At 49.5% G+C, this 18,549-nt stretch overlaps 1 long non-coding RNA gene across 3 annotated transcripts in view; it reads right to left on the minus strand.

Annotated features, from left to right (window-relative positions):
- Window positions 1-7,893: 7,893 nt before the first annotated feature.
- The window catches only part of LOC144176070 (uncharacterized), a 90,184-nt gene continuing 79,528 nt past the window's right edge, over window positions 7,894-18,549 (minus strand). For all 3 annotated transcript variants that reach the window (XR_013323768.1, XR_013323770.1, XR_013323769.1), the window contains one exon: window positions 7,894-8,393. This is a non-coding gene — a long non-coding RNA (uncharacterized LOC144176070). The remainder of the gene's footprint in view (window positions 8,394-18,549) is intronic.

An 18,549-nucleotide genomic window follows, 5' to 3' on the forward strand; every position in this document is an offset into this window, starting at 1 on the left:
CAGCGCGTGAGCCCCCCCCCCCTCCTTTTTTTTTTTTTAACTCTATTTCACTGATGACAGGGAAGAAGAGGGGTGCGGCAGGGCGGCTCAAGCCTGCAGACGCGCCAGGCACACCGAAGCAGAAGCAGCCGCACAAGTCGGCTGAGTTTGTGCCTTCCTCCGACAGTGAAAGCGAACGCGATGGGTCAGTTGCCAGCAGGGTCGGTTCGGGCAGCTCGGAAGGCGCAGGCAGCAGAAGGGGAGATGAGAGTGCCGCAGAGGGCGGTAGCGGTGACGACGGCCAAGGCCGCACAATCCCTGCCCTGGGAGCGTGCAAAACGGCCGCCACTGCGGAGGTTCCTGGTACAACTGGAATCAGGTCCTACGCGGAGGTCGGGCGGTCGGGTGTCGACCCGGCACTTGGTGATGCGATTGAAGCAGGAAAGCGGATCGAGATCGACCAACTATGACTTCCTTTGGCTGGGGGAAAATGGCGAAGCAATGTAATCCAGCGTGGGAGGAGGCCGCGGAGTCAAGTTGCGAAAGTAGCAAGTGCTGCAAGCGTACAGTCGTGCATTGGGAATACCGAGTAAATTCGGGAAACCTTGCAGGCCGGGGGACTGGCGACCCTTGTAACCGCAAGCTTTGGCGGGGCCAGCGACCTGATCGCTATACGTCGGGGGGAGTGACCTCGCCCCTGTAACCACATGTCAGGGGCCAGATGTTGTACAATCCGTATGAGGCTGGGGGAGGTCGCGCCCCCCTGTAACCTTGCTGTGAGGGGCCTATAGATTGATCTTCTCTGGCTTCCACGGGACGTGCTACCACGAGCTACTGGGTGTTCCGCAAGGGGAAAACGAGGAAAGGTGAAGTTAGTACACCGACCGGGGAAACTCCTGGCTTAGTAACGGCTAGTAGGCCAGGACCGATCTCCTCTGCTGAGCCGCCCAGCCCAGCGGCAATGCCACAAGACTCTTGTTCCATTGAGCGATAGAGTAGGCACAGAGGAGGACATAAGAAAAAGGGACCGTAAAGAAAAGGAGAAACGGAGGATTTAAGACTAGAGCCCTGCGAACGTGGTTGGCTTGCCAACATGGATTTCAGTTCACGTTCGCATACAAACTTCCGGTGTCCGGAGACCGTGAAAAGCAGGTGTTGCAAGTACCCGTGTAGAGTGGAAAGCTTCATTGGTGATTCATGAGTACCCTGTGCGGGGCAGTTGATCGAGGACGTTAGTACGCATCGGCCGCAGAGCTGGGGGTCGGGGAGGACCTGACCGTCGCCACTAAATAGGGTACTTCCTGTCTCCGACAGTTGGGGCCCAGTTATCGAACCCTATGGGTGAGCGGTAACCCGTGGCAGGGACCGCATATTTGGCAATTGGCACTGTCTGATGCCCTCGCTGAGCAATCAGTCTTGGAAGAGAGTCAGGCATAAAGATTGGAGCAAAATTGCTTCCCTCATTCCCACCCTTTTCCCATAACCCAACCCGATGCCCAAGTTCCCGTTCCCAGCAACGCACCCTATCCGGCTTTTTCCTAGGGGGGACAAGAGGGGTCCCCCCGGGCTCGCTCCCCTGGTGGTGGGTCGCAAGAAAGTTTTTCCCGTTAATTTCTCTCCACCTTCGTGTGGACAAAATTTTCTTTGCCGGTTGGCCCTATTTTTGTACTGTTGCAATTGGGTATAACCGGTTGTACTTCGTGTGGTACCGGGGAGCTATTGAAAGCTCCATTTACTCATGTCCCTATCTACTACTCCGCGCCGCGCCGCCGCCGAGGAAGGACGTGCTCCGACCGCGCTCTGGTAAGCTCCCGCGATGGGCATCCGTTTTTTTTACCATTCTTTCTAACATCGTAGCTTAGCTCAGACTTGAGGTAGGGCAACTAAACTTGCACCGGGTGCTGTGCTAGATCAGCCGACGACACCAAGCTATTAATTTTCCAAATCGGTTCATTAGTTTTTAATTAATGATCAAAAGATGTAGGAAAAAAGTTTTCACAGAAAACTCGCGTTTATTCACGTGCCGCCAAAATCCAAGACAGCTAAAGTGTCCGCAATAGCCTAGCGATCACATAGATATCATTTTTGTTTAGATCGGATCAGGAATAACCATTTTAGAGCAGTTTTTCTAAATTCTCCCCCTTACCCTCCCCCTCAAGATTGGAATGTGGCGTGTAACGTAAAAACTAGTTAACTCAGAACAATATAATTGGTACCACCGTGTACGCTTGTGTAAGCGATCAAATTGAGACCAACCGCGGCTCAATTGGGGCAATTTTCACTGATTTAGACAGCATGTAAACTTCTGTTCTCCCCAGCGAACAAAGCAGCCACCCACGTGGTCGGAAGTCGGAAAGTAGAATAGCCACGTGAAAAGCAGTAACACCATCGTGTCCGGCGTCGCCTAGCGAAGAAAAAGAGACCCCCCATACTAAAATCCGGAAAAAATTAGGCTAGTTAGCGAATTTTAACCGAATTTTAAGCGAATTTTAAGTTCAAAGATCGGATAAGTAGTTTTTAATTAAGAGGCAAAAATTTGGGAAAATCTAAATCCTCTCAAAAATCCACTTTTTTCAAATTCCACCTAAAATCCAGCCGTAGCACAACCTCCGCAATGTAAACCCGATCACAACCACACCAAAAGCGTCAAGATCGGTTAGGAAATAACTTAATTAGAGAAGGTTTTCTAAACTAACTTACCACAACAAAGGGGTATAGCCACATTGAACTTAGGCATGTAATCAGGATGTAGGCAAGGCAGAAACAAACCAGTCACACGGTCGTGAAGCGCTCACCCACGCGAATAAACTAACTTAATCCGCAAACTCCTAGGACAAATTTTCACCCGTTTCTCTAAGGTGTAAACTCCCAAAAATCTATAAACAAAGTGGCCACACACGTGGTCGCCCCAAGCCAAAACCAGACGCGGCAGAGTCACAGAAGTATTACCGTTGCATCCGTCTGACGAAAACTAAAAAAAACACACCTCCCAAGTAAAAATCCAACAAAAAATGGGCTAATTACCGATTTTTAACCAAATTTTCAGTTGTACCAACTTGAGAGTTTTGCCAAACAACCTAAATCTCGGAAAGCCGGCTTGGCCTGCAAGTGAACCCTCCTGAAGATGTTTGATTAGACGCAGCAAGGGAGGGAACCCCCTTTTGTTTTTGTTTTTAACGCTATTTCACGGCGGGGAGGCTGCTGCGTGCCTCACACAGCAGTAGAATGACAGGGAAGAAGAGGGGTGCGCCAGGCACACCGAAGCAGAAGCAGCCGCACAAGTCGGCTGAGTTTGTGCCTTCCTCCGACAGTGAAAGCGAACGCGATGGGTTAGTTGCCAGCAGGGTCGGTTCGGGCAGCTCGGAAGGCGCAGGCAGCAGAAGGGGAGATGAGAGTGCCGCAGAGGGCGGTAGCGGTGACGACAGCCAAGGCTTTCCCTCCCTCAAGGAGGTGGCAGAGGAGGAGGAGCTGAGCTCGGCTGAGTCTCTCTTCCTCACACAGCTGCTGAGGGCCCAGGCAAAGGGCCTAGAAGAAAAAGTTGCAGGGGAACTGCTATGCGCTTTCCAGACTGTAAAAGAGATTGCCCAAAGGAGAGCAATAAAGGTGGCAGGCCTTGAAGGCGAGGTGCGCGGCCTGTCACACCGGTTGGACCAGAGGCCCGCAAGGAGGCCGACCTCCCAGACCACTTGCGACTCAGCCGAGCAGACCAGGGAGGAAACAAATAGAGAAGTAAATCAGAGGAAGGAGACGAAAGCCCTGCTCATAGAGTCAACCGACCACCAGGCCATAGCACCAACCAAGGTGATGGAGATGGTCCAGAGGACTTTCAACCCCCAAAAGATAGGCTTTAAAGAGGTCCTCATGAGACCCACCAGCAAGGGGGTGGCGGTCGTCTCCTTGGATGTGGGGGGGCTGGATCAGTTGGCCTCCGCCATTCAGAAGAGCAGCGCCTCGCAGGCCCTGAGGGAGGGGGAGGAGCGTCGCCACACGTACAAGATAGTGGGGATCGACCCAGCCGTGGGGGCGGACATGCTGGTCCCACAGCTACTAGAGCAGAACGAGTTGGAGGGGGAGCACCGGGACATCCAAATCATTCGGGATAGGGAAGGAGGAACCGGACTCCGCACTACCATTCTGGCGGTGACAAGGGGGGTCAGTCAGCAGCTCTTCTACAAAAAAAGGTCGCAGGTGGGGTGGACACGGTGCCCCATCTACAAGTAGCCGAAGGTAGCGAGATGCGGGCGCTGCGCCCAATACGGGCACTACGACGCAGACTGCAGGCAACAACAGCCAACATGCATGCACTGCGCGAAGGGGCATGCTACCCAACATTGCCCTAAGGTGGTGTTTGAATGCCCGGCGTGCCGCAGAGAGGGCATTCCAGAACGGCAGCACTCCATGCCAGCGAGCTGCAGTGGCCATAAAAGCTTGGGGGTTCTAAATGGGCGACCTGCGCATAGTCCAAGCTAACCTGGCAAGAGCGTTTCGCGCAAGCGAAAACTTAAACATTTACCAAGGGGAAAATTCGCACCAAATTTCAGTAATTCAAGAGCCCTATCTGTACCAGGGCAAACTAATTGGATTTCCTTTAACGCACCGAGTAATAGCAGCATCTGGTAATGCAAAGGTAGCAACAGTGGTGCACGATTCAGAGATCAAACTCCTACCGATTAAAATTTCCCAGAAACTAGTTGCAACAAGTGTCACATGGCAACACCATGACCTACTCATCGTCAATTGCTATGCACCCCCCAGTGAGGATATTAAAGATACGATAACCGAAATCGAGGAACTATTTGCCATCCATCAATTTGATAAAATCCTGTTACTGGGCGACTTCAATGCAAAGAGTACGGTATGGGGAGGCCAAAAGACAGATGATAGAGGAAAAGCATTTTCAGAATTTTTAATACAAAGGAACCTCTATGTTCAAAACGACGCTGGCTCTCTCCCGACTTTTGAAACGAAGAACGGCAGAAGCTGGATTGATCTAACGATAATCACGCCTAACTTAATCTCGGAGATGCAAGAGTGGAATGTGTTGGAGGTCCCCACAGCTAGTGATCATAGGTATATAGAAATAAAGTTGTTTAAAGAGGAAATACAGAAAACTAAAAGACTGACGTTACGAGGTAAGGAGAAGGTGCTAAATACACTCAAACAGGATCCATGGTTTAAGGAGGTGGCACAGACGGAAATAGGAACACCAGAACAACTCGAGGAAGTAATAGAAACGTTTTATGATCAAATAGACTCTCTGAAAAGAAAATATGCAAGGGAAGCACCAGACAAGAATAAGCAAGCTAAGCCCTGGTGGAATATGGACCTAGAAATACAGAGGAAGCATACAGGGGCCCTTCGTAAAAGATTTCAGAGATCAACCGGACAGGACAGAGAGATTAACAAGAGAAGGTATTATGAGGCGCATAAGAGGTATGTAGAAAATATAGCGAAAGCCAAGAAGGACAGCTGGCGGGACTTCTGTTCAGCGACACTCAAAGGGAATCCTTTTAACTTACCTTACAAAGTAGCACGTGCGAGGCTGAAATCCCCGGTAATTTTAAACAGCATAGAGAGGGAAGACGGCACGTATACCGCTACACAGGAAGAAACGGCCCGCTATGTCATAGAGGAACTGTACCCAACCGTAGCGGAATTCCCCCCGCCAGAGGGTAGTCAAGAGTCAGCGGATTCGAACAATGCAGAGGACGATACGCCATTTACCAATCTGGAGATAGGGAACTGCGTACGGCACCTGAGAAATAAGGTAGCCACAGGGCCAGATGACCTATGTCCTATCTTTCTCAAAAAGCTTTATGAAATGCACCCAGAATTCTTTCAAACTATTTTTAATTCGGCGCTAAGGACTGGCTCTTTCCCCAAGAAATGGAAAACATCTAGAATAATTCTAATCCCAAAGGCCGTAGAATCTCCAGGAGCTCCAGTGGCCAAAACAGTGCGTCCCATCGCCATCAACTCAGTTCTAGGCAAGGTTTTAGAGAAGTTACTCAAGAATCGACTATACTATTTTATGAATAAAAAGAGACTGTTTAACAGCCGTCAATTTGGGTTCACGCACGCCACCTCCACCACTAACGCACTAAGAACTATTACAGAAAAAGTACGGAAGGCCAAAGAAAGAGGGGAGGGGACAATAATGATAGCACTGGATATTTCCAATGCATTTCACTCTATCAATGCAGAGTATATAAACGCCTACTTGATTGAGAACCACTGCCCGGCCAACATACGGGCGCTGTGCATTAATGTGATACGCAACCGAAGCCTCACATTTCAATGTGTAGATAAAAAAATTGACGTTAAATTAGCTAAAGGCTCCCCGTAGGGGTCACCGCTCAGCCCACTTTTGTGGAATATTACGATCTCTTCTCTTTTAGATAAAAACTATCCAGACGGGGTGCACATACAAGCGTTTGCAGATGATGTGGTTATGGTGGTGACCGGGGCATCCAGGAAAGCACTTGAAGGAAAGGCAGAGCACAGCCTTCAAATAGCCGACGAATGGGCCGGGGAAACACAAGTGCACTTCAATATGGCCAAAAGTAAGATGCTGGTGGTGGGGAGAAAATATCAGGGACGACAACCTAACGTTATTATGCAGAACCAAACACTCAAAAAAGAAAAGGCCTTGAAGATCTTGGGAGTGATATTCGACCCCGGGCTTACGTTCCTTCCTCATTTAGAGTACGTACAAAAAAAAGTGCGAATCTTAAGCCACAAACTATGTCTATTGTCGGGACCGGAATGGGGATTTACAGGTAGTAAGCTGGCGATGGTATATAAGAAGGGTATTGAGCGAATGATAGTATACGCTGCGCCGGTGTGGTACTCTGCTCATCCACATAAGGCCAGAAAACTGCGGGCCATTCAGACTCACTAATCAGAATCACTCAGGCCTACCGCACAACCTCAAATATTTCCCTCAACGTTCTGGCCGGGATCCCACCGGTACACCTCATCATAGAAAAGGAACTCGCCATATTTAGGATTTTTCAAGAGGGAGAGAAGTTCTGCTGGGGGGAGAGTATTTTGAGAGACTACAAATTTCAGACAGATTCGATATCTGGGAACGCCACCCCAGTGAAATTAGTAGTATCATGTTCGATATGCAGCAAGACGGGAACGCAGATGTAAAAATTTACACGGATGGGTCAGCCACCGACGATGGGGTGGGAGCGGCTTACGCAGCGTATGACGCCCAGATGCAAGTATTACAGGAGAGTAAACGTAAATTGCCTAAATAAAGCAATAACTTCGAAGCGGAGGGAGTGGCCATTCTCAAAGCATTAGAATACATCAGTACTCTTGAGGAAGGCCTGCACGTAAGGGCCCTAACAGATAGCTTGTCCACATTGAAGGCACTATCGAACGCAGAAAACACAAACTGTCTCATTAATCAAATCAAATTGAAATGTCAGACAATTCAAAACCATTTCCTTGTACATTTTACCTTCGTCAAAGGGCATATTGGGATAATAGGGAATGAACAAGCTGACGAATTAGCCAAGGACGCAGTGGCAAGGGGGTTGCCTACAGAGGTTCCCATGACGAAAAGATTCATTAACAAAGAATTAACTACTGAAGTCTTCAATAAATGGCAGCTTTTATGGATTAGGGAAGGACGCGAATCACCTACGTATCAATGGATTAAAAATGTCAAGCATATTCCCTTGCATTTTCCCACCAACAGGTTCACATCACAGGCCTTAACTGGACATGGGCGATTCCCGTTCTACTTTCTACGGTTCGGGATTCAAGACAATCAATTGTGTAAATGTGGCGCTAATGCGGAAAGTATAGATCATTACTTAGAGGATTGTAATTTAACTAAACAATTCATAGATGCCCTCAAGAAAAGGCATCGGGGGAAATCAACTCAAGCTAAACCGGAAATTGTGAAGGATAAGGTCTCTCTTGACATTGTAGGCACAATGATTAAGGACATTAGTCAATGGTAGACAAGGATAATAGGCTCTCTCGGTGGACGAACCCCCTCCTGGCAAGCAGCTCTCCGTCAGCGGGTTGGGCGGGCCTTCTCCCCAGCACCACATCCACATAACCGGGATCAGTCAGACTCTCCAATTCAAACTCCTGCTTGGTTGTTGGATAAATGTACAAGTTGGTCAACCCATAATACTTAGGAAGGGCCATTGTTCACTCTCTGGGAGGCGGTGGCACGCGACACGGCACCTAGGCACGAGGCGCTAACTTAGACTTAAGGAGTACAACAGGTTAGCTGCGAGGGCGCTCGTCAGTACAGGCCCCCCCCCCCCCTCTTCGCTCGGGATGAGGCTTAGAAGTACTCCACGTCGGCCGACAGTGGGGTGGCAGTTCGGACCGTCCCAGGCCGGCCGCCGCCGTCTCGACGCTGCTCGCTCGGCGGTAATGGCGGCCTGCAAAACGCACCAGACCCCACCGATTACGACGTGTGAGGCCGCCCTTCCAGGGCGGGAGGGCATACGGGCTAGTACGGAGACCTCAGCAGCACCTGGCCTCCCGCTGGTGCTGCTTCCAGATTCACTGGTGCAGCCACTTTTCGGGGGCAGTCACCAGTCACCTTTTTTTTTTTTACATCATACTCTAGTAGTAGGTCTGTGTTTAGTGTAGTAGGTATTTTCTGGTGTGTTTTATTCTCTTATTGGTGTATCTTCATTAACACGATACCCCTTTCCAGTATTTTAGGTTCCTTAATTATTTTACGTATTTTTCTCTTTCTATTTCGCTAGATTGGGTTTCGTCTCGTTTTTGTTTTGTTGCTTGTGTGTTTGTTTTTGTTTTGGCTTTGTGGGTGTCGGGGGTGCAATGCCTTTGGGGCCTTACTGTCAACCACATAGGATACAAGAATCCGCTCTAAATTGGGGAACTTAAGGCCAGGATGGGGGGGGGGGTGTTTTAACAGGTTTTTCTTAGATGCAGTGCGCAGGAGCAGGGTCAGTATCCAACTAACTCTGAACAAGGACTGCAAAATACTGCAACCCAACGGCAGGACATCAGAGCAAGACTGGGACCGGGAGGAACCTCGGCCATACCAAGACGTCCAAACAAGAGCAAGAATGAAGACTCCGGCTCCTAAATTAAACAGGTCAGGAGAGGTTGAGACCAGTCTCATCACCCTGGGAGGTTTTTTAACCCAGCCAGGAGTGAGAGGCACGGTTTTTCCTCCCAGGGGTTGGGATAGTTTTCCAAACATCTGAAAAGTGCATTTTATCATATTGGCTTAATTCAGACCTCCACTGGCACTGCACACTTAACATTCTTTTTTTGCCTAATAAATGCCGCTGTGTTGCTTTGCCTGGGGCTGTGCGTTTCTGCAGAAGTAGATTCTTTCTTTCTGTTCTCTCGTTTTTTTTTGTTTTCTCTTCTTTTTTTTACTTTTATTTACTCATTTATTTTATTTTTTATTTTATTTTTTTATGTTCATTTCATTTATTTCATTTTATTTTCCTTTCGTCTTCTCTCTCTCTTTTTTTATATAACCGGTTGTACTTCGTGTGGTACCGGTCGAGGCAGCTTTGCCTCATTTACTCACTGTCCCTATCTACGGCCCCTCCCCCCCTGTTGTCCCCCCCCTTTTTTTTGTAAGCAATTTTGTTGCGGGGAGGCTGCCGCGTGGCCACACACGAGCTAACATATGGCTGGGAAGAAAACGGGTGAGGCTGGGCGACTCAAGCCAGCAGAGCAGGCGATGAGCACACCAAAACGAGGGAAGCAGCAGCACAAGTCGGAGGAGTTCGTAGCTACCTCCGACAGCGACAGTGATCATGAGAGGTCAGTGAACGGCGGGGTGGGCGCGGCCCGCTCGGACGGTGCAGGCGGCAGGAGCAGGAGAGAGGAGGTGGGTGGCGGAGAGTCAGACAACCGCGACACGCAGCCAGAAGATGAAACGGAGGATGCGAGCAGCACCAGCAGTACGCCGGCAAGGGGTGCGTCCAGCCATAAAGCAGGGGTAGGGGAACGCACACAGTTCCCCAACATAGAGGAAGGTACAGAGAAGGAGCTCCTGGTCAGGACAGACTCAGAGTTCCTCAAACAGCTGTTGCAGGCTCAAAACCAGGGGCTTAAGAACGAGGCAGCAGGGGTGCTCTTGTCCGCGTTCCAACAAATGAAGCAACTTGCACTCAGGCAGGCTTTAAAGGCGGCCCGCCTGGAAGGGATGCTTCGCGGGGAAAGTCAACAGCAGCCCCAAACGCAGCTACAGACGCAGACAGATGGGAGGGCAGTGACCTACTGTCAGGCAGCATCGACGGGAGCAGGACAGCGGGATACTGTTAAGAGCGGCAAAAATGAGGCATCAAGTCCCGCAGCGCTTTTGGTAGAGTCGACTGACTCGCAAGCCATAGCGCCGGAGAGGGTGGGGGAATTTCTTCAGAAAACGTTCCAGCCGGAGAAATTTGGGTTGAAAAGAGTGGGGCTGCGACAGATTTCGAAGGGGGTGGCGGTACTGTCTCATGATGAGGCAGGTCTGGAGAGGCTGGCAGAGGCCATTCAAGAATCCTCGGCTGCCGGCGCGCTGTCAGTAAGAAAGGGAGGAGACAGGAAGGCGACCTACAAACTGGTGGGGGTGGACCCGGGCGTGGGCATAATAGACATCATTCCACAACTGTTTGCACAGAACGAATTGGAAGGCCAGGCGGAGGAGTGTGCCATCCTGAAGGACTTCGTGGGCAGGGGAGAGCGCGCACGGTCATAATCTCAGTGCCACAACAAGTGGGCCGGCAGCTGAGGGCTAGGCAAAAGGTGCATGTGGGGTGGGCGGTCTGTGCGGTGTATATGAGCCCTAATCTGCCCAGGTGCAACAAATGCGCAAGCTATGGGCACTTCAGAGTGGCATGTCCGGAACGGCAACCCACATGCATGCATTGCTCGGGTAGTGTAGGGCGGAACGCCGCAACTGCCCTGCCTGCCGGCGCCAGGGTCGCCAGGCTGATCGCGAGCACTCGATGTCGTCAGCCTGGTGCCCAGTGGCTAAGGCCACCAGGTTTTGGGCTTAAAAATGGAATCGCTGAGCCTTATCCAAGCTAACCTAGCAAGATCATATAAAGCCAATGAAAATCTAAGCATTTTACAGCAAGAAAACGCAAACGAAATCACTCTTATTCAAGAACCATATCTATTGCACAACAACCTCATTGGATTCCCAATAAAACACCGAATAATTGCAGCCTCGGCTGGAGCTAAACATAATTCACGATACTAACACAGAGGCACTTCCCATTCGGGTTCGACAAACCTTGATAGCTGTAGGCACAACATGGCGGAAACAGAAAATGTTAATTATTAACTGCCATGCACCACCCCGAGAGAATATAAACGATACTATACAGGAAATTGAAGAGGTGCTGGAATCAAGCAGCTACGAAAGAATAGTAGTGTTAGGTGACTTTAACACAAAAAGCACGGCTTTGGGGGGAAGTAAAACAGATGACAGAGGTAAAATCCTATCAGAATTTATAATCACAAAAAACTGGTACATTCAGAATGACTGCACTTCACTCCCCGCCTTTCAGACAGTCAACGGCAAGAGCTGGATAGATCTTACTATAATCTCTCCAAACCTAATACGGGAGGTCCAGGAATGGAACGTCCTGGATCATCCGACGGCTAGTGATCACAGGTACATTAAAATCAGATTATTTCAAGCCCCGGAAGAGAAAACAAGGAGACTTACAATGAAAGGGGAAGAAAAGGTGCTGAATAGTCTAAAGGAATTTTAACCGAAATTTTCACTTTTGCGGACTTAGAAATTTTCGCCAGAATTTTCACTGTGGACAAGTGTTCAACATGCATGTTGTAACCGCGCTAGAAGCTGGCGTGTGGTAACCGGCCAGTGCCAACGAAGGTGTGAGCAGGGGTCGCATTCTGAGGGCCGCCCCCCTCATCCCCCCCCCCCTTATTTTTTTTTTTGGGGGGGGGGTGTTTGTGTTGTTCCCCTGGTTTTTTGACTAATGAATAGACAACTCAGTCAACCAATGGGCCAACTAAGGGTTAATTTTGGGTTTGTTACAAGTTGAATCTGGGGATCGTGTGCAGTCGTGCAGTGCAGGGCACTGTAGTCTTGCTGGTAGGGCCAAGAGTGTTGTGGTCACTAAGACAAGTGGCCTGCAACCAGGGGGCCTGCAAAGGGTTCTGCAGCCCCGCCGCATCCCCCGGCCTTTTTACTTGCCTTTTATTTTTATTTTATTTTTTTTTACTCATTGTGACAAGGGATGCCGAGGGAGTAGGTATGATGACTGAACACCAGTGGCAGACAAGCTCGAAGAAAAAACTCTGCATGAAAGAATTCATTAGACGAGAAGGAGAGGACGACGAGGTGGGTCGGGACTCGGATTCGAGCAACTTGGGGCCAGTTACCAGCAACACGGAGGGCGAGGAGGACGTGCAAAGAGGAGTAGGAAGGTCCCCCGAACAAGCAAAAATGAATCACGGCAGAAAAGATCCCGAAGACTCCCGCGACATGCAGCCAGGCGAAGAAAAGGAGGACGCTGAAGACAAACAAGGCCGATGCGGATTTTCTGACGCACCTGCTGAGGGCGCAGAACAGCGGATTAGGCTTGGGGGCAGCACAGGGAATGCTGGATGCCTTCCAAAGGATGAAAGGGATCGCTTTGAAGCGGGCCATCCGAGTGGCAAACCTGGAGGGGCAGCTGCAGGGACAGACTCAGATGCAGCAAGACATGGCACCCACCAAACCGACGTACCTGGAGGCCCTGTCCATGAAGGAGACCACTCGCACGGGCGCGCGGACAGGGTCACCTTCACAGGAAGATAAGCAAACACCACCACCCAAAGTCCTCTTGGTGGAGACGACGGATCCACAGGCCATCGACTCCAAGAAGGTACAGGAGTACGTCAGCAGGTCCTTCGATCCCAGGGCAATGGGATTGAAGAAGGTGACCATCCGGCCCACATACAAGGGGGTCGCGGTCATCACGAACGACGAGGCAAGTTTGGACAAGCTGGCGTCGGCCATCGCGGCCACGCCGGCCTCCAGGGCGCTTAACGTCCAGCAAGGCAGCGAGCGTAGACCAGTATACAAGCTCGTAGGGGTCGACCCGGCTGTCGAGCCGGACACGGTGGGATCAAGGCTCTTGGAGCAGAATGATTTGGAAGGAAACAAGGAAGAGTGCAAGGTCCTGAGGGACTCCGTAAATGAAGGGGGCACCAGGATTCTACTGGTAGAGGCGTCCAAGCAGATTAGCCGACAAATGTTCAACAAAAACAAAATCCAGATAGGCTGGACAGTCTGCGCCCTCTATAAGAACCCAAACATCCCGCGTTGCACTAATTGTGCCAGGTATGGGCATTTCACCAGAGACTGCTTCCAAAAGGAACCTACTTGCATGCACTGCAGCGCTCCCCATCCGACCAAGCAGTGCAACGGAACTGTCTACCCTGTGTGTGGCGACCACGGTTTCAGTTACAGGTTTCCATGCAATGATATAGGTGCCCGGTGTACCGCCAACAAGTCGAGAGGGCAACGAGGACATGGGTGTAAGGGATGGAATCGCTGAAATTACTCCAGGCCAACTTAGCTAGAGCACTTAAAGCTAACAAAGTATTAAATGTTTACCAGCAAGAACAATCTCATCACATCAGCTTCGTTCAGGAACCATACCTTTTTCAAGATAAACTGATCGGGTTCCCACTAAAACATCGGATAATTAAAGCAAATGGTAAAGCAAAAGTCGCTACAATAGTACATGACTCGGGTCCGTCAAACAATGGTAGCCACAGAAATTACCTGGCACAAACATAAAGTGCTCGTCACCAACTGCTACGCACCCCCACGAGGAGACATTAATGAAACGTTGGGAGAAATTGAGGACGTCCTCGAGAACTTTTATTACGAAAAAACAATTTTCTTGGGGGACTTCAATGCGAAAAGCACAGTATGGGGAGGCCAGAGGAAGGGCGTTAGCAGAGTTCATTATCTCCAAAAACATGTACGTTCGAAACGACACAACCTCCCTCCCCACGTTTCAGTAAGCAATGGTAAGAGCTGGATAGACGTAACTATCATTTCCCCAAACCTAATTCGCGAAATAGAAAGCTGGTCGGTCTTGGACATTCCAACGGCAAGTGACCACAGGTATATCTCAATTGAACTCTTCAACGAAGAAGTGCCGAAAACGAGGCGAGAAGATAAGGTACTGACAGCACTAAAAGAGGATGAATGGATTAAGAATATGGCAGATTCAGAAATTGCCACAATTTCAGAACTAGAGGCAGTACTCGACAAATTGTACACAAAGATCGCGCACCTACGGGAAAAATATGCAAGAGTAGTTAAGCACAACAATGAACAGGCTAAGCCCTGGTGGAACGTCGACCTAAAAATTGAAAGAAAAAGAACAATAGCGCTCCGGAAAAGATACCAGAAGTCCAACGGACCCGAACGGGAGGTCGACAAGAAAAAGTACTATGATGCTCACAATAAATATGTGGAAAACATTGCAATGGCTAAACAAGCTAGTTGGAGGTGAGCTATGCTCGGCGGCACCCAAGAGAAACCCATCTAGCCTGCCATATAAAATAGCAAGAAAGAAAATTAAAACCCCTATGACCTTGGGAACCATCAAATGACAGGACTCCTGATACACCAAAACCCCCAGAGGAATCGATCTCTTACATAATGCAGAACCTATACCCGGTCGTGTCAGAGTTTCCGGAGAATCCACAGAAAATCGAGGCGCCCAATGATACCCCTTTCGCAAATGCAGAGGTGGACAATTGCGTCAGCAATTTGCGCAGTAGAGTCGCCCCTGGTCCGGATGGGTTACGCTCAATCTTTTTCAAGAAGCTATATAACTATCATCAGAACTTTTTTAGAAATATTTTTAACACAGCATTACGACTTAGACACTTCCCACCGCAATGGAAGATGTCAACAATTACCTTGATTCCAAAGGCAGGGGTTAACCCAGGGGAGAACATCATTAAATCATTAAAAGTGTGATACCTATAGCCATCAACTCCATCCTGGGAAAAGTCTTGGAAAAGTTGCTCAAGTTGCTACTTCATGAACCCTTGCTACTTCATGAACAAGGGTGGCTTCCTACAAACATCAATATGGGTTCCAACATAACAGGTCTACATCCAACGCATTAAAGGCACTAACTAAAATTGTTCAGGAGGCGAAATGTCAAGGGGAGTCTACCATTCTAATAGCACTCGATATCTCGAACGCATTCCACTCAATCAATGCAGAATACATAGACGAATACCTCTGCCTGATCAACTGCGTGCACTGTGTATAGACGGATTACGGAACAGGAAGCTCTCATACCAATTAGGCGACAAAAACCTAGAGTTTAAGATTGCTAAGGGATCCCCTCAGGGATCCCCTCTCAGCCCACTCTTGTGGAACATCATGATGGAATCTATGCTAAGTAGGCCACTACCAGAAGGGGCTCATGTTCCGGCATTCGCAGACGATGTGATAATAGCAGTGGTGACACACAGCAGGAACGCACTGGAGCAAAAGGCCAGCCTCTGCACTACAGCTGCAGAACAGTGGGCAGCGGAAATGGGAGTCCACTTTAATATGGCGAAAAGTAAAATGTTGGTGATGTTGGCAAAGCCCCTAAGGTGATGTTGAATGGTCAAGCTATCAAAAAAGAAAAACTCTTGAAAATACTTGGAGTCATATTCGATCCTGGACTTACGTTCTTACCACACCTGGAGTATGTACAAGGCAAAGTGAGCAAGCTAAATCACAATCTCGCCGTCTTCACGGGCCCCGACTGGGGGTTTACGGGCAAGAAGTTGATAGATGTGTACAAAAAAGCTATCGAACGGATAATCGTGTATGCAGCGCCGGTATGGTACTCGAACCATCCACACAAGATAAGAAAACTGCGGTCTATGCAGAGGTTCTTGTTACTCAAAATAACCCAGGCATATCGAACAGCTCCCAACAATTCAGTCAACATAATGGCAGGAGTACCCCCGGTCCACCTTATCATTGAGAAAGGAGACACTATGTTCGCAATTCAACAGGAGGGAGCACCTTTCACATGGGAGGAAACCGAGTTCCGGGGAGAGCAAATAGTAACGAAATTCGACTCGTGGGAGCATCACCCTAGTGAACTTAGTATAGCATTCGACAATGGGTCAGAACCGACAGAAGGGCTCAAGATTTTCACAGATGGCTCGGCTAGCGAGGAAGGGGTGGGAGCAGCGTTTGTGGTATTCGATGAGACAGGCCGCAAAGTACACAGCCTTCAAATGAAGTTGCCAAACTACAGCAACAATTTTGAAGCTGAAGGGGTGGCAATCCTCAAAGCCATAGACTATATCTCAACCCAAAAACAGGTTCAAATTCTTACCGACAGCCTGTCAACCTTACGGGGAATGGCAAATTATGAAAACAGGAATACGCTGGTCAACCAAATCAAGTCAAGATACAGGAGTATATGCGGAAAATTTCAGATGCAATTCTCGTATGTAAAAGCACATAGTGGAATCGGAGGCAACGAGCTAGAAGATGAACTGGCTAAAGAAGCCATAACGACTGGCAAAAAACTAAATATTCCCATAACTAAACGATTTATCAACGAACAGCTTACCAAGAACATCTTCGAAAAATGGAACAGCATCTGGACTACGGAAGGCAAAGACTTGGAACTGTACCAATGGATTAGAAATGTCAAACACATACCGGACCACTTCCCTAGTGACCGCCGGACCTCACAAGCCTTAAAGGGGCACTGACACAAAAATTTAGCATCTTGTTTTTTTCGTTGCGATAAGTAGCTAGTGACCTACTTATAACCTGTAGAAACCTCATTTGCTTCAGCGTGCGACGGTTGTTTAATTAGAGGCATTTTCAATGCGGCCAGTCGCAGTTTCGGTTTCAGCGAGTGCCGCGAAACGATGGATTTTGTGTGAACAAAGCTGACCACGTGACCGTCGGAGGGATATCACAGAGCAGAGCCGCCGTAGCACTGTCGAATCCGCATCGACGGCAGTTTCTCGTGAGGCGCTTAATTAAAAAGCGACCGTGGATGTGACTCAGGCGCTGCGAGTGCAAATGCTACCGCGGCTAAAGAACGACGCGCGACGCTCGAGACGCTGGGTGGCAAGACGCGCGCTGGGAGCAGCCGGCCGGTCTGCCTACAGGTCCGCCTACAGATGTGTTCGGCTCAGCACTGCGGCGGATATTCGAGTGCCGCTCTCGTAAGCGGTGCAGATTACAATTTTTAATGCAACCCGCCATCGCATCATTAACTCCTTTCTCATGTAAGACACTATGGTCGGGACTTGGGGACAATTTCGTGCAGCGGTAAGAAGCTATCACTCGAGCTACCTGCGCCGGCCTGGGCCACTTCGCGGCCGTGGCCGCCGCCTGCACAGCGACCGTGCGGCTAGCTCAGTGGGCTTTTCGTGCCTCCGGCGCGTTTTCGCATCCAATGGTAATAAACAGTAATAGAAACAGAGTGCCTGGAATCGCTGTAGAACTTTGGTCGCGGCCAGCTGCCCGATTAGCTGACGAAATCACGGCGCCTCCGCCGCCAACGATCGGGTCGTTCGTTCTCGAGAGCAGAAGCTCCGCCCTCCGGCCCTCCGATTGGAGCGGCGAGCCGGGCGAGCCCGCGTAAAACGCCGGTAGTGCGGAAGCGGCAAACACAAACTCGTGACGTGTTTGGATGTTGTTTATTTACAATTGCGCGTGGTCCTCTGCTGGCTGCTCGGTTGCGTTTCGCACACTTCAAAATTTATTTTAAATATGTTCTAGGCTGTATTCGCCGCTGATATTTTGCAGATGATGTATATGTGTTCCCACCAATCTATCTCCGACGTTATCTCGCCTTCAAAATTTTGTGTCAGTGCCCCTTTAACTGGTCATGGAAGGTTCCCGTTCTACCTTTACCGCTTTGGAATCCGCGAAAACAACAAATGTCAATGTGGGCTACCGGCAGAAAACATGGACCACTTCTTAAAAGACTGCCCGTTAACAGAAGAGTTTAGAGCAAAGCTGAAGAAAAAGCACCATGGCAGGATCATTGAAGCAAAGCCAGAAATAGTGAAGAGTAAAGCATCGCTTGCCATTTTAGGCGAAATGGTGGACCACATTAACCTAAAGGCCTTATAGACTTGCCCTCTCCCAAAGGATAGGTCCTATGCTTCACTTACAGTCTACTATTAGTATCAGCCAATACTCTCTTTCCTACCATTACTCCGCTGGACTGAACAGCAAACGCTTAACTCGACATAATGGAACAGGGGCTCGCATTGAGCAGGAAAACAAAGCAGCAAAAAGCAGAAATAAGGCCTTTGCAGGGGGCAGTCGTATGGGTTGGGGGATCAATCCTCTGAAAACACGAGGCATAGGCCACACGATCAATGCAATCGTCGTTGATGCTTCAGCTGGGAGGAATGAGCCCAAGGCGGAGTATCTCAAAAGTGCGGCCCCTCAACTGACAATGGCACAGCTTAGAAGTTCGCCCTGCCGACCCAACGTGGGGTGGCTGTGGCCCACACCGGACTGCCGGTGTTGCCGCCGCTCTTGCGGCTCGAGGGACGCCGACCCCACCGAATACGGCAGTT

The sequence above is a fragment of the Haemaphysalis longicornis genome, unplaced genomic scaffold (assembly GCF_048455015.1).
Source record: "Haemaphysalis longicornis isolate Haplotype H1 unplaced genomic scaffold, Haemaphysalis longicornis Haplotype H1 scaffold_3, whole genome shotgun sequence".
In the NCBI taxonomy this organism is placed as follows: Eukaryota; Metazoa; Arthropoda; class Arachnida; order Ixodida; family Ixodidae; genus Haemaphysalis; species Haemaphysalis longicornis.